This window comes from Nomascus leucogenys, chromosome 13 (assembly GCF_006542625.1).
Source record: "Nomascus leucogenys isolate Asia chromosome 13, Asia_NLE_v1, whole genome shotgun sequence".
In the NCBI taxonomy this organism is placed as follows: Eukaryota; Metazoa; Chordata; class Mammalia; order Primates; family Hylobatidae; genus Nomascus; species Nomascus leucogenys.
Genome location: NC_044393.1, coordinates 31636068 through 31661247, shown reverse-complemented (window position 1 = coordinate 31661247; position 25180 = coordinate 31636068). Strand labels below are relative to the sequence as shown.

The 25180-nt window shown below is 43.7% G+C and overlaps 1 protein-coding gene across 1 annotated transcript in view; it reads left to right on the top strand.

Annotated features, from left to right (window-relative positions):
- Positions 1–4525: 4525 nt before the first annotated feature.
- Positions 4526–25180, top strand: part of KIF3B (kinesin family member 3B) — a 56852-nt gene continuing 36197 nt past the window's right edge. The window contains exon 1 of the mRNA XM_030826793.1: positions 4526–5001. The gene's annotated coding sequence lies outside the window, so the exon portion shown is untranslated. The remainder of the gene's footprint in view (positions 5002–25180) is intronic.

The window sequence follows — 25180 nt, the reverse complement described above, 5'->3', positions numbered from 1 at the left end:
TCTAGGCTGGAGTTTGTTCTTGGGGAGGTAGAAAGGATGATCTCTGCTCTGGTCCATGTGATCTCTCCAGGACCCTTTTTTTCCAGCCCCACTGGCCTCCTTCCTCTTGTGACATCCTCATCATCTCTCCCCTTCATTGAACTGAGCAAATCTCCAGAATTGAGAGGTTTGGAAGCCCTACTCTGACTTTTCAAAACTTCTTTCATTCCCTGAGTCTCCTCCCCAAGATTCTGGGGCTCAGAAAGTCCTTTCTCTATTTTTCTACTGAAATAACTCTTTTCTGAGCAATAAATACCTCACAGTCCCGGTTAGATGGAAAACAGGACACAGCATGGAAAGGAAATGCCGGGAGTGGAAACATACTTAGTAATATAGAAGTTACCCCATCATACTAGGGTGACCACTCATCCTAGTTTGCCTGGACTAAGGAGTTTCTTGGGACGTGGAACTTTGGTGCTAAAACAGGGACAGACCTGTGCAAACTAGAACAAGTTAGTCACCCTACACTGTACAGCTACTACTACTAATCCCATTCCAATACACAGCTTTATTCAGCTTGCTAAGGACAGAACCAAGACCAGACCATCATCAACAATGCCTTACCAAAGTTCTTTTTTCTGCCAGGTGCAGTGAATGGGTCATGCCTGTAATCCCAGCACTTTGGGAGGCTGAGGCAGGCGGATCACTTGAGGCCAGGAATTCGAGACCAGCCTGGCCAACATGGCAAAACCCTGCCTCTACTGAAAAATACAAAAATGAGCCAGGTATGGTGGCACATGTCTGTAATCTCAGCTACTCAGGAAGCTGAGGCATGAGAATCACTTAAACCCGGGAGGTAGAGGTTGCAGTGAGCTGAGATTGTGCCACGGCACTCCAACCTGGGCAACAGAGCAAGATTCTGTCTCAAAAAAAAAAAAAAAGTTGTTTTAATTTTCATTTCTTTAATATGAGTAAGCACAAGTATCTTTCCTTTTCTATGTTTAAAAGAAATATTTTCTATTCCTTTTCCCTGAACTATCTGTTCATACCTTTTACCTACCTGTTTAAAAAAATTTTAAACAGTTTTTGTACATATTTATGGGGTACATGTGCAATTTTGTTACATGCATAGAATGTGTAAGGATAAAGTCAGGGTATTTAGGTTATCTATCACCCAAGTATTTATCATTTCTATGTGTTGGGTACATTTCAGGCCTTTTAGCTGTTTTGAAGAACACAATACATTGTTGTTAAATAGCAGTAAAGACATCCAGTTAAACATAGTGGATTGATGACGTGTATTTATTTTTTTCTCCCTCAAACCCCATCTATATGGCAATAAGGAATAAAAAATGTATTAACCCAGAACATTAATAGGAATGAAAAGGAGACATTAGTGGCCAGGGATTTCAGCAAGTTTTTAGAAAACAGAGACAGAAGGGGAAGTAGTAACTGACTTAACAGGGGGAGGAAGTTATGACCCAAATGTCTGCAGGGAATATTGATTTGATGACTAAAAGTTGAGCCCAGATTCTTCCATAGAAGAGATAGACACTAAAAATAAAGATACGAATGGAAATCTCCCACAGAGTAGAACAAAAGAGCCAAAAAGAGGGACAATAAGAGAAAAAGAGAGAAAATTAGAAACTCAGTTTGGAAAGTATAACTTCTGACTAAGAGAAATTCCAGAAAGAGAAAAAAATGGAGGGGAGAGCCAAGTCTGGTGGCTCATTCCTGTAATCCCAACATTTTGGGAGGCCGAGGCAGGGGGATTGCTTGAGCCCAGGAGTTTGAGACCAGCTGGGCAACACAGTGAGACCCCATTTCTACAAAAAATAGAAAAATTACTCAGGCGTAGTGGTATACACCTGTAGTCCCAGCTACTCGGGAGGCTGAGGTGGCAGGATCACTTGAGGCTGCAGTGAGACGTGATCATGCCACTGCATTCCAGCCTGTGCAACATAGCAAAACACTGTTTCAGGGGGAAAAAAAATAGGAGGGGAGAAAATTATCAAAAAAATAGTACAAGAAAATTTCCTAGATTAGAGGGATATAAGTCTCCAGATTGAAAAGGCCCAGCTAACACAAGTGAGGAAAAGCCTCACTCAGGGGAATCATCATCAAATACAACATTATGGATAAAGATGATAGCCTAAAAGTTTTCAAAGATTAAAAATAAAAAAAGAACAAGACACATATAAAGCAACCGGATTAAGAATGGCATTAGACGTCTTAAATCTGGATACTAGAAACAACAACGCAATGCTTTAAAAATTCTGAGAGAAAATAATTTTCAGCCTAGATTTCTTTTTTTTTTTTTTTTTTGAGATGGAGGCTCCCTCTGTTGCTCAGGCTGGAGTGTGCAGTGGTGCAATCTTGGCTTACTGCAACCTCTGCCTCCTGGGTTCAAGCGATTCTCCTGCCTCAGCCTCCCCGAGTAGCTGGGACTACAGGCATGTGCCACCACACCCAGCTAATTTTTTTTTGTATTTTTAGTAGAGACAAGGTTTCAGCATGTTGGCCAGGCTGGTCTCAAACTCTTGACCTCAGGTGATCTGCCTGCCTTGATCTCCCAAAGTGCTGGGATTACAGGCATAAGCCATGGCGCCCAGCCTTCAGCCTAGATTTCTATACCCTGCTAAACTATTAATCAAGTGTGAAAACAGTATAAAGGCATATTTAGACATACAAGGACTAAATATATTTGCTTCTTTGCGACCTTTCTCAGGAATATACAGAAAGATGTGCTGCACAGAGATGACAGAGTAAATCCACAATCCAGAAGTTTGAGACACAAGGTCCAGGGCACAGGGAATCCCAACCAGGCATAGGATGTAGGAAAGTTCAGTATGACAGCTGTGCAGTAGGCCTGGAGAGCACTGGTCCAGATCAGAGCTGAAGCCTTCAGGAGAAAAAAACAAAAGAGAACTCATGAATTTCTTTTTTAAGTTGTTGTTGTTTTTGTGAGATGGAGTTTTGCTCTTGTCGCCCAAGCTAGAGTGCAATAGGGTTATTTCGGGTCACTGCAACCTCCACCTCCTAGGTTCAAGCAATTCTCCTGCCTCAGCCTCCAAAGTAGTGGGGATTACAGGTGCCTGCCACCACTCCTGGCTAATTTTTGTATTTTTAGTAGAGATGTGGGTTCTCCATGTTGGCCAGGCTGGTCTTGAACTCCTGACCTCAGGGCGATCTGCCTGCCTCAGCCTCCCAAGGTGCTGGGATTACAGGCATGAGTCACCATGCCTAGCTGAATCGTTACGTTACACATCTGGAAAAATCACTGCTGATTATTTTGTCTAATTTATTAACCACATGGGAAAAAATTAACAATACCTGCAAAGAAAGCTAATGAAAGTGGGGAAAAAAATGAGGCAATTATTAGCCTCAGGAAATACCAAAAGAGGCTGGGTGCAGTCTCTTTTGGTATTTCCTTTATTATTTTATTTAAAAATAAACTTCTTCATTGTAGAGAAAGTGTAAATCAAATTCTGTGGGAGTTTTAATGGGCCAGGCCTGAGAATGGCACACATCACATTTAATTGGCCAGAACTTGGTCTGAACTGTAAGGAAGGCTGGGAAATACTGTCTAGTTGTGTGTTCAGGAGCAAGAAGAAATAACGTTTTTGAGAGGAAGTAGCAATATCTGCCACAACAGGCAAAAAGTAGGGGTGGGCAGATGAAGAAGACCATCTCAGGTATTCACTTATACAAGGAGCAACACATATTTATTGAGCACCTACTATTGACTAAGCTTGGTTCCAGGCATGGTGGATACAAGAGTGAACAAATAAAAGACTGCTCTTATGCAGTTTCTATTTAATGGGGAACAGCAGGTGTAAGTTCCATGGGGGTTGGAACCTGCCCTTCTAGGCCAGTGGGGCTGGAATAGAGTTTTAACGAATTTTGCAGGAAGTAATAAGGACTTCATATTTGATTCTAAGAGCAATGAGACTCCATTAAATCGAGTATTAACCGGAAAGTGGCATGATCTGTTTGTTTGTTTATTTATTTATTTATTTATTTATTTTAATCTTTATATTTGGACAGAGTTTTACTCTTGTCACCCAGGCTGGAGTGCTGTGGTGCCATCTCTCTCACTGCAACCTCCACCTCCTGGGTTCAAGCGATTCTCCTGCCTCAGCCTCCCGAGTAGCTGGGCCTACAGGCACGCGCCACCACGCCCGGCTAATTTTTTGTATTTTTATTAGAGACGGGGTTTCGCCATGTTGGCCAGGCTGGTCTCGAACTCTTGACCTCAGGTGATTCACCTGCCTCAGCCTCCCAAAGTGCTGAGATTACAGGCGGGAGCCACCGCACCTGGCCGCATGATCTGTTTTAAATAATTACTCTGGCCACCTTATGGAAAATGGATTATTCGGGCAGAGCTGGACAAAAGAATGAATGGAAACAGACCAGATATTTCAGGCAGGCTAGAGATGAGCGTGGCCTGGCCTTGCCTGGGGCGGTTGTGACTGACTGGATTGGGTGAAGGACAGGAAAGATACAACAAGGATGCCTATAGGTGTTCGTATTGAATCACTGGGGGCACCCTAAATGGGAGTTATCTCAGTAGCAGTTTGAGACACCAGTCAGATAATGGATGTGAAAGCTTTTAGGAAAGGTTGAATGGCGGCTGAAATAGCGTGTGTTCCATTTACAGATGGGAAACTGAGGCACGAGATACCAGAGGATGGAGTCAGGCCACGTTGTGCGCCACTCTCCCCGCTTAGGTGGGTGAGGAGACCGAGGTGTGTTGGGCCCCCGCTAAGCGCCAGCACCGAGCTGAGCCCCGCCCGGACCCAGCCAGCCGGCTTTCCCTGTCCGCTGCTCGTGTCCCAATAAAGTTATTGAAATTGACACCGGTTGCTAAGGAAGTGGGTCGCCGAGCCAGGTTGCTAAGGAAGTGAGCGGCCACTGTCTCTCCCCATCCGGGGCAGCGGGGAATGGCTGATCCAGGGGTTCGCCGCCCCCGCCGCCGCCGCCGCCGCCGCCGTCGCCGCCCGCTTTCGGCTCGGGCCGCAGGTGAGTCGGAGGGGCCGGGCGCCCACCGAGCAGGGCTGATCCTGTGGCCGCCTGGGATTTTCCCTGCGACCTGCGCCCGCGCCTCCGCCTGGCTTTGCTGTCCCGCGAGCCGGAGCATCCTCTGCCCTGCCTCCCGGGCATCCTCTGGTAGTCCGGACGGCCTTGCCCCTCCTTCCCCTGGCGGGGTCGCGGCCCGACCCCCAGACACGGCCACCTTGGGTCGCAGCCCACCTGGGGGCCCTGGGGCGGTGGTCAGGGCTCCAGTTTGGGAGGAGGGCGGGGAAGCGAGAGCGTGGGGTCCGAACCTCGGCGCTGTCCCCGGCTTGCTGTGTGACCTTGGGCAAGTCTTTTCCCCTCTCTGGCCTTAGTTGACCTGCTTATTCAATGGAGTCCTAAGACTTGCTGCTCAGAGTGGTTAAGGTAATGAGAAGTGTATGTGAAAGTGCCCTAAATGGGGAGAGGGAGAATTCTTACGGCACCCTAGCATGGGAGACCAAGAGGGCAGTTTGAAGTCTGAGTGAGTTAAAGACGTGGCATTTCCACTTAGTAACTGTGTGGCCCTGGGCAAGTTAATTTCTCTGAGTCTTATTTTCCTTATCTGTGAAATGAGATAATAGACTACTGTGGAAATCAATGGTATGTCAAGTAGCTTGGCACATAGTAAGTGCTCAACCAGCTATTAGGAGGCGTCTAGGGTAGGAGGGCAAGACTTCCAGGAGGAGATGACTTTGGGACAGGTAAGGTGTAGGTGTGTAGAGTGCCAGCTCATATGGGTAGTCCTACTGCAATGCCAACCCCAACCCCAGTTTTACTTCTCCATTCTGCTCAGAGCAAGGGAGGTACTTCTACAAGTAGTCCTGGGAAACTCTTTGAGGTCAACCCCTTGTAGATAGCTGGGGTCATGGTCTCATTTTCTACTTGGCTTCGTTGACCCTTCCAGAAGAAAAAAGGCGTCTTTGTGTCCTTTGGGAAGTGCTTAAAGCAGTAATAACTATTTACAAGCATACGATTAAGAAGCACTTTACCAGGCATATTATTTCATTTAATCTTTACGTAGACTTTGCCAGGAGATTCAGAAAAGTGAAGGGAAGGATCTGCTTAAGAATTTTTTTTTTTGAGACAGTCTCAGTCTGTTGCCCAGGCTGGAGTGCAGTGGCGGGATCTCAGCTCACTGCAACCTCCGCCTCCTGTGTTCAAGCGATTCTCCTGCCTCAGCCTCCCGAGTAGCTGGGACTACAGATGTTCACCACCTCGTCCACTAATTTTTGTAGTTTTAGTAGAGACAAGGTTTTGCCATGTTGGCCAGGCTGGTCTCGAACTCCTGGCCTCAAGTGATATGCCTGCCTCGGCCTCCCAAAGTGCTGGGATTACATGCGTGAGCCACCACACCCAGCCGTTGCCTAAGAATCTTGTATGTATTAAGTGATGGAAGTGGACTTGTTTCTAGGTAAATCCTGTATTTTATCCACCATTCACTGTTGCCTCTGATTTTGCAACAGTTGCTATTATAAGGCCACAGCGGTATTCTTTTGTTATTTTTAACTGGCTAGAAGTTAAGGAAACAAGATCTCAGGTAAAGCTTTATTTAAATAGATACCATCCAAAGTGAGGATCTCAGAAAATAGTTGGAATCTTTTTTTTTTTTCTTGAGACGGAGTTTTGCTATTGTTGCCCAGGCTGGAGTGCAATGGTGCCATCTCAGCTCACCGCAACCTCCGCCTCCCTGGTTCAAGCAGTTCTCCTGCCTCAGCCTCCCAAGTAGCTGGGATTACAGGCGTGTGCCACCACACCCGGCTAATTTTGTATTTTTAGTAGAGATGGGGTTTCTCCATGTTAGTCAGGCTAGTCTCAAACTCCCTACCTCAGGTGATCGCCTGCCTTGGCCTCCCAAAGTACTGGGATTACAGGCATGAGCCACTGCGCCCAGCCTGAGAGCTGGAATCTTTAAAAGAGGGCTTCTCTGTCCCTCATTCCCTCCTCGTTAAAATGAGGGGACTAGGCTAGATTATACTGAAGGCCCTTTCAGTGCTGTTATGCAGTTGTGGTTAAAAGCTTGCAATCGGACTACCTGGGCTAAAATCTTGGCTCTGCCACTTCCAAGCTGTGTGCTACTGAGCAAAGAGGTGCTACTTGACCTCTGAAATGATGCTCAGTAAGGGGCCCTGTGAGGAAGAATTATTCGTAGTTCATTTTGAACCCCTTGGTGGTGTAGTTTCCTCATCTGTAAAATGGGGATAGTAATAGGCCTTATTACCTGTGGCCTTATTATCATGTATGGCTGTTCTGAGGATTTATTTGAACTTAATATATGTGAAGTACCCAGCATATTTGGTAAACATTAGCTATTGTTATTTGGGCTTAACGTGGTGCTTGTGCTGTATTTTCCATTTATGGTTGGTGAACGAGTAAGTTAAAGTATGTGATAATACCAGGTCCGTCAACCATAATGTCATTGCAAGCATGAAACAGTAGCCATCATGGCATTATATAAATGTTGATATTTTTATACAGTTGCCCCAGGAACCTGTAATCCTGTGCCACAATGGGTTGCAAAGAAAGGTAAAGCTGTCCAGGCATGGTGGCTCACGGCTGTAATCCCAGCACTTTGGGAGGCCAAGACGGGCGGATCACGAGGTCAGGAGATCGAGACCATCCTGGCTAGCACGGTGAAACCCCGTCTCTACTAAAAAAAAAAAAAAAAAATGAGCCGGGCATGGTGGCGGGCGCCTGTAGTCCCAGCTACTCGGGAGGCTGAGGCAGGAGAATGGTGTGAACCGGGGAGGCGGAGCTTGCAGTGAGCCAAGATTGCGCCACTGCACTCCAGCCTGGGCGACAGAGCAAGACTCTGTCTCAAAAAAAAAAAAAAAGAAAGAAAGATGAAAGCTGATGGTAGGATGTTATGTTTAGTAGCTCAACACCCTATTCAGTAAATATTTGCTAAATCCCCTTATGCTAGGCACATGGAGGATGTGGAGATCAATCCCATCTCCATATCCTTCAAGGAACTCAGAGCTTAATTTGCAAATTACTGCATTTGACATCTTTAAATGAATTCTTATCTTATGTTTGCCCTGGCTGCAGAGTAAAGCCACTGATTCTAATCTGTTTTGTTGTGTCCCTAGACTTCTGTTAGGTGCCTGGATTAGAAACCTCAGATTGCTTCCTAAGCCTTTTCATCCATTAATTCGCAAGTCCCTGAGAAAGACCCTCCTCTTATGTAACAGAGAGTAACAATACTTGACAATAACAGTATGGTGCCTAATGGCTTACAAAAATGCTTACACTTGCTTACACATGCTTTTACTCATTTAATCTTATCTGTGTCCCTTCAAGGAAGGTAAGGTGCAGATTAGGATCTCTGTTTTATAGTCGAGGAATCTGAAGAGAAGCCAAGAAGCCATGATGCTATTGAGTGGCCCATTTCACGTTGAAATCCAGTCTTCTGTCTTCAAATTCAGTGTACTTACCAATATCCTCCCCGGATTTTATTTATTCAGTATTTCCTGAGCACCTAGAATGTGTCAGTTCTGTTTTAGCCTGGAGATATCATGGTAGAAAGGTACAGAGTCCCTTGCTCTCATGCAGCTTATATTCTACTGGCAGCAAACAGAAAAATACAGCAATAAATGAACAAGGGAATTTGGATAAGGAGTAAGTGCTGGGGTGAAATCCCATCTCTATTAAGAATACAAAACTTAGCTGGGTGTGGTGGCACATGCCTGTAGTCCCAGCTATTCAGGAGGCTTAGGCACAAGAATTGCTTGAACCCGGGAAGCAGAGGCTGCAGTGAGCCGAGATTGCGCCATTGCACTCCAGCCTGGGCAACAGAGCGAGACTCTGTTTAAAAAAAAAAAAAAAAAAAAAAGAGAAAAGGCCTTGCTAGGGTGGTGACATTTTTGCTGAGATTTGCTCCTAGGGAGGGGCCAGCCATTTGAAGACATGTGAGAAGGAAGAGCAAGGGTAAAGGCTATGAGGTGGCAACAAGCTTGGTAGGTTCCAGAAACTGCAAGAAGGCTTACAATGGCTGGGACAGGTGAGTGGAAGGCAGAGTGGGGAGATGGGTGGATGTAGGGGATGGAAGTGGTAGGGAGCACTCAGATCATACAGGACCTTGTCTGCTAGAGTAACGAGTTGGGATTTTGTTCTAAAAGCCGTGGAAATCATTGGAGGTTCTGGAGAAGGGATGTGGCTGGCATGATCTATTTTTGTTTTTTAAAAAAATCACTCTGGCCTCTTTGTGGCAGTGAATTTCAGAGGGCATAGGAGTGGCAGCCAGGAGGCTAGTTAGGAGGTTAGGTGAGAGAAGATAGTGGCTTTCTAGGTTGGTGGCAGTGGAGATGGTAAGAGGACAGATTGGGGATGTGTTTCAGAGGTAGAACCAGCAGGATGGTGGGGTGAGGGTGAGAGAATAAGGATGACTCCTGGGTTTTGGCCTGAGCAATTAAGTAGATGTTAGAGATGCCATCTGCCTCTGAAATGATGAAAGGACTTTTTGGTAAGGGTCCCTATGAGGAAGAATTATTCATAGTTTATTTTGAACCCTGTAGAGGAGAGCCACAAGGTATAAGCATCATACTTTATAGCCTTTGGGGAGGAAATCCCAGATTATGCTGGCAGAAGCTAGCCAGGTGCAACTGATTGAAGCTTGAAGTTCCTACTGTGAACCAAAAAAAAAAAAAAAAAAAGTCCTGCTTTTCTCTAGTCTGGCTCTTTGCCAGCCTGTGGAGTGGCAGGTGTGGGCTTTGCCAGGGCAGTACCCATCTGTCTTTCTGTCTTGTGCTGTTGGCATTGCAGTGCTGACTCGGGATCTTGGCTGGGGGAGCCTGGCCAGCTCTGGAAGAGGGAGCGGAATCACTAGTGAAGTTCACTCGGTGCCCCAAATGGCCACATTCTCCCTGCCAAAGTGGTTCTTTCCTGGTCACCAAATGACAGTTCTAAAGTTTCAGAGCTTTTGACTTGAGAATCCCTGGAAAACCTATTGTACTCTACCAGAATTCCTAGAGGATTCTTGAATCTCTTCTGAGCAAGGGAATTCCAGCTTCATTGTTATGTATTCCAGTAACTGTACTTGTAAATCTGGGCATTACAGGGTTGTACATTCAACACTGTGAATAGTAAGACTAATAGTCTTATCACTGTCACTTGTTTATTTAATTAAATTTAATAAATTTATTCATTTTGGAGACAGGGACTCCCTCTGTCACCCAGGTTGGAATGCAGTGGTGTGATCATGGCTCCCCCACAGCCTTGAACTCCTGGGCTCAAGTGATCCTTCTACCTCAGTCTTCTGAGTGGCTGGGACCGCAGGCATGTACCGTCATGCCTGGCTAATTTAAAAAAAAACATGTTTTTGGGCTGGGTGTGGTGGCTCATGCCTGTAATCCCAGCACTTTGGGAGGCTGAGGCGGGCAGATCACAAGGTCAGGAGTTTGAGACCAGCCTGACCAACATGGTGAAACCCCTTCTCTACTAAAAATACAAAAATTAGCTGGGTGTGGTGGTGCACACCTGTAATCCCAGCTACTCAGGAGGCTGAGGCAGGAGAATCGCTTGAACCTGGGAGGTGGTGGTTGCAGTGAGCTGAGATTGCACCACTGCACTCCAGCCTGGGCGACAGAGCGAGACTCCGTCTCAAAAAAAAAAAAAATGTTCTGTAGATGGCTAGGCATGGTGACTCACACCTGTAATCTCAGCACTTTGGGAGGCTAAGGCACGTGGATCACCTGAGATCAGGAGTTTGAGACCAGCCTGGCCAACATGGGGAAACCCCATCTCTACTAAAATTACAAAAATTAGTCGGGTGTGGTGGTGCATGCTTGTAGTCCCAGCTACTTCGGAGGCTGAGGCAGGAGAATCGCTTGAACCTAGGAAGCAGAGGTTGCAGTGAGCTGTGATTGTACCACTTCACTCCAGCCTGGGTGACAGAGTGAGACTCCATCTCAAAAAAAAAGAAATTTATAGAGACGAGTCTTACTATATTGTCCAGGCGTCTTGGCCACAAGCGATCCACTCACCTTGGCCTCTCAAAGTGCTGGGATTACAGGCATGAGCCCCTAATTTTTTAAGAAAACTTGGTCTCACTCTGTTGCCCAGGCTGGAGTGCAGTGGTGCAGTCATAGCTCATTGTAACCTCCAACTCCTGGGCTCAAGCGATCCTCCCACCTCAGCCATCCAAGTAGCTGAGACTACAGGTGCATGCCACTACACCCAACTAATTTAAAAAAAATTTTTTTTTTTTTTTTGGTAGAGATAGGGTCTTGCTGTGTTACAGGCTAGTCTCAAACTCCTGGCGTCAAGCAATCTTCCTGCCTCGGCCTCCCAAAGTGCTGGGATTACAGGCGTGAGCCACTGCACCTGGCCACCACTGCTATTTGTATAACTTTGCAGTTTCGAATGCTCTTTCCTGTGCATTCTCATTTACTAATTGTCAGTCAGTTGAGATCATCTGGACTACATATTATCCCCGGTTTACAGATGATGACATTGTGGTGTGGAGAGGTCACTTGTTTTTGTCAGTAATATTAAGCATTTTCTGGGTGCTGAGTTAGGGAGATCCTTGCTGCTCAAAGTGTGTTCTCTGTGACAGACGTACCACGTCCCCAGGACCTTGTCAGAAATGCAGAATCTAGGCTGGGTGCAGTGGCTCACGCTTGTAATCCCAGCACTTTGGGAGGCCAAGGCAGGAGGATCACTGGAGGCCAGGAGTCCGAGACCAACCTGGGCAAAACAGTGAGCCCTCATCTGTATTTTTAAAAACAGAAGAAGAAGAAAACAACAACAATAACAAGGCCTAGATCTAATAAATCAGAGCCTGCCTTTTACCAAGATCCTGGATGTTTCCTGTGCACATTAAAGTTTGAGATGCTCTCACCTAGGTAATCAGTAGCAAAACTAAGACTTACCAATGATAATGACAATGAAAGTAATAGTCGTAGCTAAGATACATTAGCCAAGCACTGGTGTAAGCACTTTACACATGTTGTTTCATTTAGATTTAGACCTCACAGCAATCCTGTAACACAGGTTCCCAGAAGAGGAAAGTAGAGGCTCAGAAAAGTTCAGTAACTTCCCCACATCTGCTGACTCCAAGTCTGTTGCTCTTTCTACCATTCACACGTTCATCTGTTTTTCAGGTGGGCAGTGACCACATCTTAGCTATCTTGTCAAAAGCCTTTCTCTTCCATACCTGCATAACTAATTTTAAATGATGACCAGAAAAAAAAAAAAGTGACTTCAAAGAATGTTTGAGAAAATCAAGGGAAAAACTTCTGAGCTAGATGGTGTCAGTTACTTGACTGATGAGGCCACAAACAGATATCTCATTTGGTAAGATGAACTACCTCTCACACTTCTTAGTGATCTAACTTCAGGGTCAGAACAGCTGAAGCAGGTAGGAACTGTGAGCTTGTATGCTGAGTCATTTAGCTCTAAGCTGTTTCTTGATTCTGGTGATAAATATCTACACTGGGTGAGAAGATAGTGGATAAAGTCCCATATAATACCCGCTAACTAATTGTTAAAAGATTCCATTTCACTGTGCCTCAGTTTTCTCTCTCTGCCCTGTGGGTTCATTATTTTCCTTTCAACACCTCCTATCTTTCTAGACCCTCAGAAAGATTTCTTGGTCAAGGACTATGCCATTATAGGAAATTTTGACCTGAAAGGATGGTGGGAACTGGGTAAAGGCAGGCTTCTATCAATTCTGCTACTTGCTGTGTGACTTGGAGCAAGTGACTCAACCTTTCTAGGCCTCTCTCTTGCGCATATATATATATATATATATATATGTAAAATAAAGATATAGGACAGTTCTTCCCAAAGCCCTTCCAGCCCTGCCCACAAGACTGAACCTTGAGTTGGGTGATATTTTGTTCTTTCTTGGTGACTTCATACTGGGCTTTCTCCCAGACCTTTCGGGTGTGGCTTTTAGAGCGTATTTCTTGGCAGTCAGAGAGCATTTCAATCAGCTCATCTTATCAGCATCACACATCTGCACAGCAGCTTGGGATGTTCATGTTTAAGGTTCAGTTAATCATGGTGACACATTGTGTCTTCTCACTTTGTCACACTGATTGCGGACATTGAGCTCTTCACACAGGAAGATCTATCTTTAGCATGCTGATTTATTTAACTCATAATTTGCATTAGAGAGGGAACCAGTGATAATCATGGTGGGTGTGGCTTTTATTTTTAAAGTTTTTGGCAAGACATTTGCAGCACTTGCATTTTGTCATGCCTGAATATAGTCTATAAATGGAAATGGGTTCAAGTGAAATAGAAATTGCCATAGATTATTGGGAGCTTGGGACTTAACCACTCTGGAGTCCTTCATATCACCTTCAGCAGTGCTTTCAGGAAGGGCTTGCTTGGCCTTTTGTGTGTAACATAAATTAAACAGAAACTAAAAGCTCATAGCACAATCTCTAGCAGCTTAGCAGACTACAGTAATCATTACTTTGTAACACATTTCAGAACATAAGCAAAAAATCTAGCTAGCAAATCATAAAAGATTCCTTCTAGGTAAGATAAAATATCAGTTCAAGTTACCTAAAGATAACCACAAGAAGATAGTCCTTGGTGGAAGTAGTTACTGGTTTTGCAAGATCTGCAATAATAAGTTAGACTCTAGCCTAAGAAATATATGTAATGTTTTTCCTTATTCTTCAATTGTCAGCCTTTTAAAAAAATATAATTTTTTCTGATTATAAAAATAATAAATTTCCATTGAGGAAAAAAATGAGGAAAATACTGAACAGATTAAATAAGGCTGACTTTAAGATCCACCACCGAGAAATAACTACTGTTAACATTTTACTGTCCATATACAAATGTATTCCTAAATACATTTTATCTCATAGGCTTGCAGTTCTCACCTGTTTCCTCCATTGTTGTTATTTACGCTATTTTCAATGTTTAAACGTTATGAGTAATGCTTCAGAGAACATCTTAATGATTATTTTGTGTAAACCTTTGTCTGCACTGCTGATGATTTCTTTAAGCTAGGTCCTTTAATGTTAAAAATTTTAAATTACAAAGGCAACCCCCCTTAAATAATGTTTTTAACATGGCAGTGTTAACCTAAAGCTGAAAAGACAGACAGAATTACAATTTGGTTGGGGAATTTATCCATGGTGATGGTATCCTAACTCAGGTTTTAGCTTACTTGACTACTTGCAGATATATTTTTAGAAAGTTGTATTCAAAGCGTATTTCCCATTTCCTATTTGGAAATGTTCACTTAACATTATTTCATAACCATTTTTCCATATTTTTGTACTTATTTATTTCAACTTTTATTTTATTTTTGTAGAAACAGGGTCTCACTATGTTGCTCAGGCTGGTCTCAAACTCCTAGGCTCAAGCGATCCTCCTGCCTTGGCCTCCCAAAGTGCTCAGATTACAAGTGTGAGCCACCAGGGCCAATCTATTTTTTTTGTTATTTATTTATTTTTGAGATAGGGTGTCACCCTGTTGCCCAGGCTGGAATGCTGTGGCATGATCATAGCTCACCGTAACCTCCAACTCCTGGGTTCAAGTGGTCCTTCCATTTCAGCTTCCTAAGCAGCCAGGGCCACAGGTGCGTGCCACCACTCGTGGCTAATTTTTAAATTTTTCATGGAGGCAGGATCTCACTATGTTGCTCAGGCTGGTCTCGAACTCCTGGCCTCAAGCAGTGCTCCTGCCTCAGCCTCCCAAAGTGCTGAGAATACAAGTGTGAGCCACTACGCCTTGCTATGTTTTTGTGTTTAGTAGTTATTACTACACGTTAGTAGTTTAGTAGTAACTACTACACTTTCCCTGGCATTGAGCATTGAAGTTGTTTCCACCTTTTTATAATCACATATAATATGTTATACAGAATATCTCCTTCTCTCTCAGCCTCATAAGAGAACAATTCTAAATAAGTGGTTTGTGAAAAGTTTGAACTTTAAAAAATTCTAACAGAGAACTGTACATTTCCCTTCTTAGGATCCTCTAAAAGTATCTTTTTTTTTTTTTTTTTTTTGAGATGGAGTCTCACTCTGTCGCCTAGGCTGGAGTGCAGTGGTGTAATCTCAACTCACTGCAACCTCCGCCTCCTGGGTTCAAGTGATTCTCCTGCCTCAGCCTCCTGAGTACCTGGGATTACAGGTGCACACTACCACGCCCAGCTAATTTTGGTATTTTTAGTAGAGACAGGGTTTCACCATGTTGGTCAGGCTGGTCTTGAACCCCTGACCTTGAGATCTGCCTATCTTGGCCTCCCAAAGTGCTGGGATTACAGGCATGAGCCACCGCACCCGGCCTAAAAGTATCTTTAAAAAACAGATTTAGCTGGATGTGGTGGCTCATTCCTGTAATCCCAGGGCTTTGGGAGGCCTAAGTGGGAAGATTGCTTGAGGCCAGAAGTTTGAGACCAGCCTGGGCAACATAGTGAGACCCCATCTATACAAAACATATAAAAATTTACCCAGGTGCAGTGGCTTGCACCTGTACTCCCAACTACTCGGGAAGCTGAGGCAAGTTCAAGCCCAAGAGTTCAAGGCTACAGTGAGCCATGATTGTGCTACTGCATTCCAGCCTGGGTGACACAGTGAATGAGATCCTGTCTCCAAACAAACAAAAAACCAACTTTATTTAGATATATTTTACATATCATGAAGTATTTTTTTGATGTAATAGTTTTTCTCACCTTCTTTTGTGTCTTCTCTTTATCCATTTTTCTTTCTGATGAAGAATTCCCTGTGAGTAGGACCCAGAACATAGGCCTTTGTCATTGCAACCCTTCATTCTCTGAATAGGCTGTTTATTGGCAACATTAACCGTAAACATTTTATGTACAGTATTGGAGTCTCACTCTGTCGCCTAGGCTGGAGTGCAGTGGCGCAATCTCAGCTCACTGCAACCTCCGCCTCCTGGGTTCAAGTGATGTGCACTGTATGAACTGTGAGAGCAAGCATATCGTTATAACATTGGACAATGAGCCAAGACAGTTCTGATGGACTTTTGAAGAGGGATTTTTCAAAAAGCATTTAACTCATCATATTAATAAAATAAATCCTATGATTTATGGGAAATTCTGTTGGATCAACTTTGGAAACTGTTTACTATAAACGTAGCATGCGTAGGCATGAATCTTGATAAGACAAGATTCTGATTCAGGGGGTCTGAGTGGGTCCTTATATTCTGCAGAGCTGAACCAGGTGGAATAGGAGGAGAGTTTGGGTAACCCTCAAACACAACATCCTAAATTATGTTGAATGCCATGGTGAGAGCTATTCCCTTTAAAACTCTCTCTTGGTTCTTCTGACTGTGTCAAGAAGAATACTGTATTTGTTTGGTACTAGTCTGGTTTTTTAAATTTTATTTTATTTTTTGAAATGGAGTCTCAGTCACCCAGGCTGGAGTGCAGTGGTGCGATCTCGGCTCACTGCAACCTCTGCCTCCTGGGTTCAAGCAGTTCTTTGCCTCAGCCTCCTGACTAGCTGGGATTACAGGCGCCTGCCACCATGCCCCGCTAATTTTTGTATTTTTAGTAAAGACGGGGTTTCACCATCTTAGCCATGCTGGTCTTGAACACCTGACCTCGTGATCTACCTGCCTTGGCCTCCCACAGGGGTGGGATTACAGGCGGGAGCCACCACGCCCGGCCACTAGTCTGTTTCTTAACACTTGTTAAGCCCCCTTTCAAACCAATGGCGATCAAACCTCAGGCCTCAGATAAGCTACAGTATTTAGCTAGAATTTAGTAACATTGTTGTCTGTTCTTATATTTATTTTCACAGTTACTTTCTATTTACAACAAGTGATACTGATTTTCCATTCATGGTAGTTATATAAAGTTTCTTTTTAAAATAAACTTTGTGTTAAGAAAAGTAGATTTAAAGAAGAAACATTAAGTAAATAATAGTACAGGTGATGATAGACATGGCGAAAATTGTGAAGAAACAATTGGATTATTGACATTTAGGACATGCTGGTGTGGAAGAAAGGCCATGGACTTTGGAGCTAGGTGGACCTGATTTCAGCTTGCTTTGCCACTTATTAACTCAGTGTGCCATGTCACTTCCCTGTCTAAGTCTCTGTTTTTTTTTCTCCTGCAAATTGGGTCAGGGCAGAGTTACCACTTGTGGGCCAGATGCTTGCTGCCTGTCTTCTTCTAGTCCTTACACGGCCCCAAGCAGCAGGTGTTACTGATATTCCCATTTTACAGACGAGGAAATCAGCTCCGAGGGGTAAGAAACTTTCACAGAGCCTCAGAAGTACAAACGATAGGCTGGGCACAGTGGCTCCCAGCACTTTAGGAGGCCGAGGCGGGTAGAACACCTGAGGTCAGGAATTCGAGACCAGCCTGGCCAACATAGTGAAACCCACGCTCTACTAAAAATACAAAAGTTAGCCGTGCGTGGTGGCAGGCGCCTGTAATCCCAGCTGCTTGGGAAGCTGAGGCAGGAGAATCACTTGAACCTGGGAGGTGAAAGTTTCAGTGAGCCGAGATCGCGCCACTACACTGCAGCCTGGGTGACAGCAAGATTCCATCTCAAAAACAAACAAACAAAACTAGGAATGATAGAGCTGGGTTTCAGTCCCAGGTGTGTCTGAATGTCTTTTTGGCTATTCAGGCTACATCTGCCTGTTAAATACAGGTTTTGCTATGGCCCTCTGCCCATAGCATTATTCACAATAGCCAAGAGGTAGAAGCAGCCCAAATGTCCGTTAACAGATAAATGGATAAAGAATATGTGGTACAGGCCAGGCGTGATGGCTCACGCCTGTAATCCCAGCACTTTGGGAGGCCAAGGCAGAAGGATTGCTTGAACCCAGGAGTTCCAGACCAGCCTGGGCAATATAGTGAGACCTTGTTTCTATATCAAATAATAATAATAACAAATTAGCTGAGTATGGTGGCACGTACCTGTAGTCTCAGCTACTCAAAAGGTTGAGGTGGGAGGATTGCTTGAGCCTAGGAGTTCAAGGATGCAGTGAGCTGTGATTGCACCACTGCATTCCAGCCTGGGTGTCAGAGCGAGACTGTGTCTCAAAAAAAAAAAAAAAAAAATATATATATATATATATATATATATATAGTGCATACATGGAATGGAATATTATTCAGCCTTAAAAAAGAAGGAAGTTCTGACACGTGCTTTAGTACTGATGAACCTTGAGGGCGTTGTGCTGAGTGAAATAAGCCAGTACAAAAGGACGAATACTGTTATGATTCCACTTATCCAAGGTAGCTGGAGTAGACAAAATCATGGAAACATGGTTACCAGGGGCTGAGGAGAGGGGGAAATGAAGAATTGTCCAGTGGTTATAAAGTTTCAGTTTTGCAAGATGAAAAAGTTCTAGAAATGTGTTATACAACAATGTGAATATAGTTAACACTACTGAACTATACACTTAAAATGATTAAGAGGGTAAATTTTATATTATGTGGGGTTTTTTACGGTAATTTTAAAAAAATTTTAAATGATAAGCCATTGGTTAGAGGGTGATTTTTTTTTTCATTTGGAAAATCCCAATTATACATAAAACTAGAATAATGTAATGAATCATGAACCCATTACCCACCTCCAGCAGTTCTCAGCACTTGGCAATCCTATTTTACCTATAACCTTCCATGTACCTCACCCCTGAAAAAGATCCCAGATGGCATATAACTTTATCTGAAAATATTCTTGTTTATCTCTAGAGGATAAGAACTTTCTTTTTAAAATAACAACTTTTTTTACACATAAATAACAATAATTTCTTACATTGTCTCATATCCAGTGTTTCAATTTCCTTGATTGTCTTATACATTTTTTTTTTTTTTGAGACAGAGTCTCGCTCTGTCACCCAGGCTGGAGTGCAGTGGTGCGATCTAGGCCCACTGCAATCTGTGCCTGCCAGGTTCAAGCAATTCTTCTGCCTCAGCCTCCCAAGTAGCTGGGATTACAGACATGCATGCACCACACCCAGCTAATTTTTATATTTTTAGTAGAGACAGGGTTTCACCATGTTGGCTAGGCTGGTCTTGAACTCCTGACCTCAAGTGATGCACCCTCCTCAGCCTCCCAAAGTGCTGGAATTACAGATGTGAGCCACCGTGCCCGGCCTCATTTTTTTTTTCTTGAGACAGGGTCTCACTGTATCACCCAGGCTTGAGTGCAGAGGTGCAATCAGAGCTCACTGCTGCCTCAAACTCCTAGGCGGCTCAAGCAAACTCCTGGGCTCAAGTGATCCTCCCAACTTAGCCTCCTGAGTAGCTGGGGCCACATTTGTATACCACCACAACCGGCTAATTTTTAAAAATTTTTTTGTAGAGACAGGGTCTTGCCATCTTGTCTAAGCTGGTCTTGAACTTTTAGGCTCAAGTGATCCTTCCGCCTTGGCCTCCCAAAGTGCTGGGATTATGGGTGGTGAATCACCTAGCTTGGTCCTTGTACATTTCTTAACAGTTGGTTTGTTTGAATCAAGATCAAAAAAGGAGCTGGACATAGTGGCTCACCATGGTGGCTGGTATTACATGGTGGGCCTGTAATACCAGCACTTGGGGAGGCCTAAGTGGGAGAATCATGTGAAGCCAAAACTTTGAGACCAGCCTGTACAACAAAGCGGGACCCTCCCACCTACAAACAATTTTAAAAATTAGTCCAGGCATGGTGGCTCATGCCTGTAATCCCAGCACTTTGGGAGGCTGAGGTGGGCGGATCACTTGAGGTCAGGAGTTTGAGACCAGCCTGGCCAACACAGTGAAACCCCCTCTATACTAAAAATAGAAAAAAAAAAAAAAAGTCAGGTGCAGTGGTGCACGCCTGTAGTCCCAGCTACTCTGGAGGTTGAGGTGGGACGATTGCTTGAGCGAGGAGTTCGAGGCTGCAGTAAGCTGAGATTCTGCCACTGAACTCCAGCCTGGGCGACAGAGCAAGACCTTGGCTCTTAAAAAACAACAGAATGTGAAGACCTTGACTCTTAAAAAACAATAGAATGTGTACAACAGTCCTACCTCTGGGAGTGGATCCTACCAACTACTCCCACTTATCCTAAAGGTATATATTCAGTATAGCCACTTCAGTACTGTTTGCAGTAGCAAATGACCAGAAACAATCAGAAGGTCCCTCAATAAGGGACTGACTGATCAAAGACTTTTTTTGGCTGGGCGCAGTGGCTCACGACTGTAATCCCAGCACTTTGGGAGGCCAAGGCGGGCGGAACACCTGAGGTCAGGAGTTTGAGACCAGCCTGGCCAACATGGCAAAACCCCGTCTCTACAAAAAATAAAAAAATAGCTGGATGTGGTGGGGTGTGCTTATAGTCCCAGCTACTTGGGAGTCTGAGGTGGGAAGATTGCTTGAGCCCAGGAGGTTGACGTTGCAGTGAGCTGTGATCGTGCCACTGCACTCCAGCCTGGGCAACTGAGACTCTGTCTCAAAATAAATGAGTGAATGAATGAATGAATGAATGAATGAATGGAAGTAAAACAGGAAAGAAAGGAAAAAGAAGCAGCTAGGCATGGTGTCTGATGCCTATAATCCCATACTTTGGGAGGCTGAGAGATGGAAGGATCACTTGAGCCAGGAGTTTGAGACCAGCCTGGGGACCAGCCTGGGGACCAGCCTGGGCAACGTAGTGAGACATTTGTCTCTACAAAAAATAAAAACAAAATTAGCCAGGTTTGATGGCATGTACCTGTAGTCCCAGCTACTGAGGAGGTTGAGGTGGGAAGACTACCTGAGCCCAGGAGGTTGAGGCTGTGGCAAGCCGACATCATGCCGCTGCACTCCAGCCTGGAGTGCAGAGCAAGAGTCTGTCTCAAAAAAACAAAGAAAACAACACAAAATGAGTTGTGGGGGAGAAGGAGTTCTCCAAGATTTATATAGGAAGAAGTACAGTGGTATATAGTGTACTGCTACTTGAGTTAAAAAGGTTTACAAAAAAAAGATGAAGATGAAGGAGCAATGCAGATATGTTAGGAAGATTTACATGTTCACTGTACACTCTGTACAGCTTGAATTGCTTTAATCTTTGCATAGACATACACATGTATATATGCATATATATCAGGTGTTTTAAAAATATATGGGTTTATATATGGGTTTTAACATAAGACAAATCTGGTTTTGAATCCTGACTCTTCCACTTAATTGTTGTGTAACCTTGGGCAAATTAATTTCCCTGAGTCTCTGATCCTTATTCTTTAAATGAGGCTAATGCCTGCCTTCCTCCTAAGGTGATTTTGAGGATTAAAAGAGGACTCACATTAAGCTCTTGGTATACTGTGAGTTGTGACTATTGAATACAATAAAACCCAAGAACTGCATTGATTCTGAATAGTAGTTGTTGTCCAACAGACTTGAATATATTTTTTGAATGTATTTTATGAATGTTTTACAATTGAATGCCAAAAAGAGTTTCTTTTCTTCTTTCCCTACCTAAATAAATGCTTTGTTTGCCTGTTTGTGTCATCAAATGACAGAGAGTACATGGCGCCAGTTTGAATTCAGGGCAGGCATTTATTGTTCTTGTTACTTGACTGTGACCTTTTTAGGTTTCTTTCCAGAGAACCAGCGTGTCTTCTTCAGACATTTAAGCTGAAATCAAAGTTCTGGACTTTTCTCCAAAGAAAACATTGCCTTATTGTTTCCCCCACCTTAATTATAAAAATCAGAATACATGCACTCATCAAAAAATACAAAGAAAGCAAAAAAAATAACCTGCAGGCGCACCACCCTAGAGGTCAGTATTACCTGCATTTCCTGAGTATTTATTAGTACTTTTCAATGTGAAAAGCTAAGCATTTAACATTCATTAGTTTATTTAATCCTTAGAACAGTTCTTTAAGGGTGATATTGCTATTAACCATACTTTATGGAAGAAGAAACTGTGACTTAGTTTCTTGAGATTTTATAGCTAGTAAATGGCAGAGCAGAAATTCAAAGCCAGACCTGCTGAACACCTTAGCTCACGCTTTTAACAATGTCTTTGCTCTGTGTTCCCCAAATCTGCGTCTGCACGTGTGCCTGTACACATAAACATTAACTGTATCATAGTAATTCTGTTTAGTAGCCTTTTTCTTCATTCAACAATATGTCTTGAATATTGCCCATATCTAAATACCTAGAGGTTTGTTGTCATTTTTAATGACTTCATAGTTTCCCATTGTAGAGATGTGCCATAATCTAACCACTCTCTTATTGATGAGCATTTAAGTACTTAGAGGTGGTGTTGTGACAAACACAAATGTGTATTACATCATTGCACATGTATTTAGTTACTCAATTATGTCCTTAAAATAATTCCAAGAAATGGAATTGCTGTTTCAAGGGAGTATTCACATTTAGAGTTTTGGTACTGATTGCCTGACTGCCCTCAAATATGTTGTGCCAGTTTGAGATGCTGTGGCTCTTATATGTTCTTTCTGTAAGGGACATTTTAAAACTTTTTAGACAGTTCACACAACTGTTTGGCTTACAAAAAAGGTGATGCCCCCCCCCCCTCCTTTTTTTTGTTTCTTTTGAGATGGAATCTCGCTCTGTCGCCCAGGCTGGAGTGCAGTGGCGCGATCTCAGCTCACTGCAAGCTCGGCCTTCCGGGTTCATGCCATTCTCCTGCCTCAGCCTCCCGAGTAGCTGGGACTACAGGCGCCCGCCACCATGCCCGGCTAATGTTTTTGTATTTTTGGTAGAGACGGGGTTTCACCGTGTTAGCCAGGATGGTCTCAATCTCCTGAGCTTGTGATCCACCCGCCTCGGCCTCCCGAAGTGCTGGGATTACAGGCGTGAGCCACCACGCCTGGCTGACCTTACGTTTATAAATAATGCCTGTAATAACAATAGAATATATTTCATTACTTTCTTATTTGACGTCTATGCTCTAAATGCTTTTTAGAGCTGACACTACATGACTTGCTACATTTACATTAGAAAGTTAAAAATTCCAGTGCTATGGACCTAATAGAAACTGTTTTACAAAGCTTCATCATAAATTTGGGATAAGTAGGTCCCAAATTTAGGTCCCCTAGTAGGTCCCCTCATTTATCAATTAAAACATTTTTATTATCTTTTTTTTAAATTGAGATGGAATCTCTCACTGTCTCCTGGGCTGGAGTGCAGTGGCATGATCTCAGCTCACTGCAACATCTGCCTCCCGGGTTTGAGTGATTCTTCTGCCTCAGCCTCCCGAGTAGCTGAGACTACAACTGCCTGCCACCACGCCCGGCTAAGTTTTGTACTTGTAGTAGAGACGGGGTTTCACCATGTTGGCCAGGATGGTCTCAATCTCTTGACCTTGTGATCCACCCGCCTCGGCCTCCCAAAGTGCTGAGATTACAGGTGTGAGCCACCACGCCCAGCCCATTTTTATTCTTATATTCATGGTAGTCAGCACAAATGGATAGATAAAATGGGGAAAATGAGTAACCCCTGTATATTTGTTTAATTTCACAAAGCCTTTCCATCTCTCTCTTTCCCCTTGATTTTATTTTATTTTTTGACTAAGTAATATATTTACATGATTCGAAACTCAAGAGGTATTAAAGGGTATACACACTTCAGGAGGCTGAGGTGGGCGGATCACCTGAGGCCGGGAGTTTGAGACCAGCCTGGCCATGGCGAAACCCTGTCTCTACTAAAAATACAAAAATTAGCTCAGCGTGATGGTGGGTGCCTGCCATCCCAGCTACTTGGGAGGCTGAGGCACAAGAATCACTTGAACGGGAGGCAGAGGTTGCAGTGAGCCGAGGTTGCACCACAGCACTCCAGCCTGGGTGACAGAGTGAAACTCGGTCTGAAGGGAAATAAAAGGGTATAGAAAGAAAAGTTTCTCTTCTACTTTTGGCCCTCATCCACCCAGCTCTTTTAGGGAAAGCCAGTGTTGTTATCTGGCAATTGTTATATGGTTCTTGTGAATTCTTTCAGATATATTTTATGCACATATAAGCAAATGTAGAACCATTTTCTCGATATGTATAAAATGTCTTTTTAAAAGTTCTGCAGGACAGTGGTGTTAGTTTTCAACCCAAGATGGATAATCTTGTTTTAAAAAGTGTGTAACTCCCTTTGTGAAACTGGCCATCATAGGAACCAGAGACCTAGAATTGGACTTACTTTCATGGTATGGTTCAGGGATTGCAAACACGGAGTCCTGATACTTCAAAAACAATTAGAAATAATTGTAAAAAGGAGTACTATTGATGGTGATGAGGTGGATACAGAGTAAAAACAGCTGCTTCCCCCGAGAGAAGCCTGTCCAGGGAATTGGTTTAGGCTGCTCAGCAGGGAGTCGCTTTTACTTCTTGCTCGAGTGTTGCAGTGCTTTTCTGATGGCTCATGTAATCTTTGGCTTGGGCTGCATTTCAGATACTCGAGTATTTGAACCCTGGCCAGGCAGTTGGCAGGTGGTTGCCTGATCTGATCTTCGAGGACATTGCTTTGGAATGCGTTGATTCGAGGTGCGTTAGTATGCACTCTGTGTGCCCACAGTTTGCACCTCCTTGGAGGGTTGTTCCTGGGGAATTGCCAGACCTCTATTTTTTCCCATTTGGAGATACCACATGCTCATTAAAGAGAATTTGGAAAATATAGAAATGTTGAAAGAGCAGGGGAAATCACCTATACCATTACCCAAGGTTGACCACTATTGATGTTTTTACGTGTGTCTTTATTTTTATATAATTGTGATTGTATGCAGTGATTAATTTTGTAAACTGCTTTTTCATTTATGATAAGCATTTTCTATGTCATTACAGAGCCTCGGCAAATGGCATTTAAAAAGATGGGCTAGTATGTCAGGCCTTTCTTAATCAAATCATACATACATGAATTTGGTCATAAACAGAGATGTCTACAAGAGCCAGCCAGGAAGTATAAATGAGCAAAGCATGCTAGATGTGAAACAGGAGATAGTGGGGTTAGGGAGGATTCCTATTGCTGCCACCTGGGGTTCAGGTCAAGGGCTGTCAGATATTCCCATGTTTCCAGAGAAGTGGAAATTTTTTTTTTTAAATATGAAATTGTTAGGCCGGGTGCTGTGGCTCACGCCTATAATCCCAGCACTTTGGGAGGCTGAGGCGGCAGATCACCTGAGGTCAAGAGTTTGAGACCAGCCTGACCAACATGGAGAAACCCCATCTCTACTTAAAAAAACACAAAATTAGCCGGGCAAGGTGGCGCATCCCTGCAATCCCAGCTACTTGGGAGGCCAAGGCGGGAGAATC